At 40.6% G+C, this 6,000-nt stretch overlaps 1 long non-coding RNA gene across 2 annotated transcripts in view; it reads left to right on the forward strand.

Moving 5' to 3' along the window:
- LOC125453833 (uncharacterized) overlaps positions 1-2,794 on the forward strand; it is a 35,975-nt gene extending 33,181 nt beyond the window's left edge. For both annotated transcript variants that reach the window (XR_007247866.2, XR_007247867.2), the window contains one exon: positions 2,485-2,794. This is a non-coding gene — a long non-coding RNA (uncharacterized LOC125453833). The remainder of the gene's footprint in view (positions 1-2,484) is intronic.
- Positions 2,795-6,000: the final 3,206 nt, after the last annotated feature.

Consider the following 6,000-nt stretch of genomic DNA (forward strand, 5'->3'; position numbering starts at 1 on the left):
TTGTTTATTCCCACAGCATTTCTGTAATTTATCAGTAGGTTTCCTTTCTTCATAGAGGGAAGCTGAGGAAACTCTGGGGACCTTTAAAAATGCTGACATGTTCTCAATTCCACCATTCAAAACCCCCTGCTTGGTGCCACCAATGTTCATCAGTGAGAGTTTAGGCTGGTGGTTTATGATAATCATTGCCCGTGTATGCTGCATTTCAAATGTGACTGGCTACTTCAGGGATACAGGCTGCCTGATCCTAACCCTAACCCTAACCCTTCAAGGGTGTAATGATGAGGGAATGTTTGAAAAGTAAATTCAATACATCTTACCGTGCCCATTGCCGACCTGTGACCCTCGAATCAGCTTGGCAAGCCAACCAGTCTCAATATCCACAACCCAAGCGACAAATCTGCTCCTAAATCTTAGAGACCTATGGGTGCAACATACTCAAATTGGCATGAAAACAGGAGAACTACACCAAATGACAGAGTGCAACCTGCGAACAACTCTTCTTCCTACATGGATGCCTCAGGAACCATGTATTACCACGCAGTGTGAGATACAAACCATCCACCAACAGCCCACAAAACAGCAGAACAAAATGGCCACAGGATGGTAAAGAAACACATGGAACTCAACCCCATAAACACTCTATTGCGAAGGAAAACCGGAAGTGAGGTAATCCAGCTCAACGGAGTCCAGAGTTTAAAAACTAGCCGGGTAAACACAACGGCACTTCATTGGAGGCTGCACTGATGATGTTGCCCAGCAGGGTAATGAAATGTCTGCGGAACAACAACCAACCAACTTGGCGGGCCAGCCAACCATAATATCCACAACCCAAGCTACAAATCTACTCCAAAACCTCAGACCCTCTACCAACATCATGCACCCCCACACCCTCTCAATTTTCCCATGGCTCTTCATACGCTCCGTGCCAATCTATTGCACTTTCAGTCACTTGGTGTGTAATCTGTACAGAAGCTTATAGTGACAATAAGATACAATAAGTGGAAAAGCATTCCAGAAATGTCATAAATAAATAACTTAATACATTAGATTAAAAAAACTCCTTTCAGTACAAATCTGTAAAAGTGACTCATTTAGATACTTTAAGTTTCAATAGGAGAAACAAGCACTTGTCACCTTTTTAACTTGTGCAAAAATATTGTGAAACTAACAGAATAGATCAATAAGTGTGAGCTGTCAAAGAAGTAATTGATAGAATTTCCTCCTTTGAAGTTATAAGGTTGGAAAAATCCAGGGAGATGGAAACATCGGAATTGTGTGATTGAGAATACAATTTGTGATTTTACTGTCAAGTCTTAAATGACAAATTCAGGATCATGTCATTGAGCAATATCTGCCTTACTTCTACAATTTGCATTTAATTAAATCAGTAATTAACTTTATATATGTCACATCCAATTCTCTTTTCCTTCCCTAGGAAACCAGATGACACAAATTCTTGTCACATAAGTCAGAGTGGGTACCAAGCAACCATAGCTCACCAAATGCTTGCACTGGTCTTCATTCTAACTGTTCTTTCACCACAATGGCACTGCATTCTCCATGGCTGTCATCACTCTAGACCTTTCATTCATGCAAACCATCAGTCTCACCAAATCACAACGCCTGCTCTTGGACCAATGCATTTACTATTTTAGCGGTTCAACACTTTACTTTGGATCTCAGGAACACTTAGGACTTGTATTCTTTACCGGGTCCTTGCCCAGAGGAATGCTCATGCATCTCATGAATCTTTACAGAATCTACTTATGGCTTGGCTCGTTTTAGCAGTTCCTGACTTTCCACTTACTTGTCACATGCCAGACTCAGACTACTCCATGCTGCTCTCCTAACCCACATTCACTGACTTCATCAGTGACTTATAGACCGCCATCCTCTCTGTATGTCGCACTGTTAGCGCACAGGGTCTTCAGTGCTCAGTTACAGATTGCCAGCCTTCGTGGCTTGTACTGCTTTTTAGAGAAGTAGGAGAGATAGGCAGTTAGCCGTGGTGGAGATCACTATACAGTCAATGTGATGTACATGTCACTGCACATCTTCATGATACACTAATATTACACCTTGTTCTGGTAATGGATCAGAACTCCAGCGTATTCTCACTTCTAGATCCAATATACATTATTTTCAAAAGGAAGATCACTACAGAAGTCCGGTAATGATCTGGCAAATTCCTATGTGAAGCCAATGAAATATGTAAAAATTGAAAAAGAAAGTATCAAACAGAGAGAGGCCCAACAAGAAAAGATAGTGAAGGACTGACTATTTCCCCTCTTCCCCCATCCTCAGCAGACAGCCATCCACTTGCAGACATATCTGTTTTATCCTCCACGAATATACAAAAGAGATGTTAAAAAAGTTTCAGCTCTACTAAAGTGGATGTGTAGTACCATCCTGGGTTCAAGCGTTAGTATGCTGTGAAAGTCACTGACAAGGAACTGTGTCCTAATTACCCATGTGTTACAGGTAGAGGAGGATGCTCTCTCACTTTAAATGCCACAAACCAGTTTAAAAAGGAGTCAGGATAAGGAACCTCAATCAGCCTACAAAACCAAGAATCGAAAATCGACAATTCAACAGCCAATGTCAATGCTACCAGTAAAGTTAAATATGATGACTATAACCTTCAATTACCTGCTGTTTGCAAACTTTTCAGAGACTGATCTGTATATCCTTTGTTTTTACTTTTATCTCCTTGAACTCTTTATTTCTAATCTCCATATATTTGTGTTGTGCTGTGTGTAGAAATTAATAAACTTATTTTTGTTATTTCAAACATAGCTTTTTAAATAGTCTTCTTTTAAAAGATAAATACATTTGGGTCTGGGAGGAAGATAATCCCATCGGAGGAGATCCTTTCTAAATTAACTTTGTTACAACCCGCCAAGATGGTAAGGGAATAAAGGGAGCCAGTTCATTGCTCCTCATCCGGGAATCTAACAGTTTGGGGAATCCCATCTTGAACCAAAATGAATTGGAATGAGCATAACACCCTGCACTTTTTGACAGCAGTTTTCAAAGCAAACTCACTACATATGATTTAAGCAACTGACCATTTGTAAAACTGAAAGGTAAGCAGTTTTAAGCATGTGAAGGGAAACTGTTGTCAGTCAAGGGTCAGTTAAAGGTTGTCAGCCTTGAGAAAAGTGTGCATTTCAAGGCTGGCAATGAGCTTCATCGTAATGGGATTCTAGGGAATGATGGTAATAATAAGAGGCAATTGGAGATAGTAGGATGGCAGTTTGCATTGAATAGAAGGGGATTGGACATAGACGGGGGGGTCGCGGCGGAGGATGGATTCACTCAGAATGCAATAAGTTGGCCTCTGGATGACAAGGGTATAGGGCAACAAGGGCAAGAGGATTTCCAAAGTTATGGGGCCTAGGGGATAAGTCAGGACAATAATAATTATAAAAAGAGGCTCAGTAGAAAAGTGGGAGGCTGAAAGATCTTATGGGCTACAGGGGCAGCAACATATAAGGAACCTGTAAAATATGAGGAAACTTGCATCTCTCAGGAAGAGCCTGCAAGTCGCTCACAATGAAATGCAGTTGGATCCCTGCCTGACGGATCAAAATTCATTGGCAATAACTGAACAAAATGGCTAATATACATTTAAAGTGGGCAAAGTAAGTTACTGATTTTGCTTCATGGCAGACTAAAATGTTTGGAATTTGAAGCCCAACTGGAGGCAACTGCAGTGAACATTCCTCCACTGTTTCACAAATGCTTAGCTTCAATTTTCCTATTATTGACATCATACAATCATGATCATTATATAATGCATGCAGTTGCTGATTTGGGTTCAAAGCCAGCATGTTCCTACAAAAATGAAGGATAAGGATGGTAAGATTTAGGAACCCTGGATGACAAGAGAAATTGAGAACTTAGTCAACGAAAAAGGAGGCATTGGAAGGTTTAGGAAACTGAAGTCAGAAAACAAAAATAGTAAACACCTTAAAGAAGGAATTAGGAGCACTGAACAGGGCTATGAAATGTCTTTGGCAAACAAGATTAAATTTAGTAAATTTAATTTTATACATATATAAAGGAGCAATCAGATAATTAAGGAAAGGGCAGGTCTACTCAGGACTAGTAAGGGAGTTTATCTGAAAAGTTAGAGGAAGTGTGTGGGTGCCCTAAACTAACACTTTGCATCAGTATTCACAAAGGAGAAGGACATGTTGGATGGTGAGTCTTGGGATGGATATGTTGATAGTCTAGGGAATATCAATATAAGAAAGGAGGAGGTGTTAGATGTTTTGAAAAGTATTAAGGTAGTCAAGTCCCTAGGACCTGATGGAATCTATCTTAGAATGCAGAGAATATCTACAGTGGAGAAGCAGGCCATTTGGTCCGTTGAGTCTACAACAACTATCCCCTCAACCCTATCCCTGTACTTCCCATTGCTAATCCATCTGGCCTGCACACTATGGGTAATTTAGCATTGCTAATCAACCTAACCTGTGGGAGGAAACCAGAGCACCAAGTGGAAACGCATGCAGATATGGGGAGAAGATGTAAACTCCCCACAGACTGTCACCTGATGCCGGGATTGAACATGCGTCTCTAGTGCTGTGAAACAGTAGTGCTAGCCACTGTGCAGATGGAGATAGGTGAGGACTCTGCTGAAGTCTTAAATGAAATCTTTGCATCCTCTATAGCCATAGGAGAGGTTCCAAAGGATTGGAAAATAGCCAATGTTGCTCCTTTGTTTCAAAGGACAACAAGTGATAATCTAGGAAATTATGTCAGTGGTAAGGACATTACGGGAGAAGACTCTTAGGGATAAAATTTACTCACATTTGGAAAAAATGTTGACTTATTATTGATAGGCAGCATTGATTTGTGCAGGAAAGGATGTGTCTCACAAATTTTCTGTGTGATGGATGTGACAGAGATGATTGATGAGGGCAGGGCACTAGATATTGATGATATGGACTTTAACAAGGCCTTAGATAAGGTCCCTCATGGCAGGCTGATACAAAGGTAAAGTCACATGGGATGAGCAGTGAATTGGTAAGATGGATGTCATAGAAAACAGAGAGTAGCGGTGGAGGTGTGTTTTTTTCAGATTGAAGATCTGTGACCAGTGGTGTTCCATAGGGACCAGTGCTAGGACCTCTGTTGGTTGTAATGTAGATAAATGATTTGGGGGTGAATGTGGGTGGCCTGATTAATAAGTCTGAGGATGATACAAAGATTGGGGAGCTGCAGATAGGACAATTGTCACAGGATACAGCAGAATATAGATAGGCTGGAAACTTGGGCAGAGAAATGGCAGATGGAGTTTAATTTGGACAAATGTGAAGGGAGATTTTGGAAGATCTAATGCAGGAAGGAAGTGTACAGTAAATAGCAAACCCCTTAGTAGCATTAACATATAGAAGGATATCGAAATACAAGTCCACAGTTCCCTGAAAGGGGCAACTCAGCTGGATAAAGTGGTCAAGAAGGCATGTGGCATGCTTGCCTTCATTGGTCAGGGCATAGAGTATAAAAATTATAAAAGTTATGTTGCAACTGTATAGAACTTCAGTTAAGCCATATTTGGAATATTGCATACAATTCTGGTTGCCACACTACCAGAGTGACATGGAGGCTTTGGATGGGGTACAGAAACAATTTACCTGGTTACTGCCTTGTTTGGAGGGTATTAGCTATGAGAAGAGATTAGTCAAACTAGATTTGTTTTCTCTTCAAAGTTGAAGGATGAGTGGTAAGCCAATTGAAGAGATATGGTTAGAATGGATAGTTAGAGTTTTCTTCCCAGGTAGAAATTTCAATTATTAGGGCACGTAGGTTTAAGGTAAAAAGAGCGGAAGTTTAATGAGAATGAGATAGGCAGGTCTTTTTAGACAGACCGTGGTAAATGCTTGGAATGTGCTTCCAGAAGAGATGGTAGGGGTAGATACAATTGTAATATTTAAGAGGAATCTTGACAGTTATATGAATAGGCAGGGACAGGAGGGAACAGTCAGC

This window comes from Stegostoma tigrinum, chromosome 7, assembly GCF_030684315.1.
Source record: "Stegostoma tigrinum isolate sSteTig4 chromosome 7, sSteTig4.hap1, whole genome shotgun sequence".
NCBI lineage: Eukaryota > Metazoa > Chordata > Chondrichthyes > Orectolobiformes > Stegostomatidae > Stegostoma > Stegostoma tigrinum.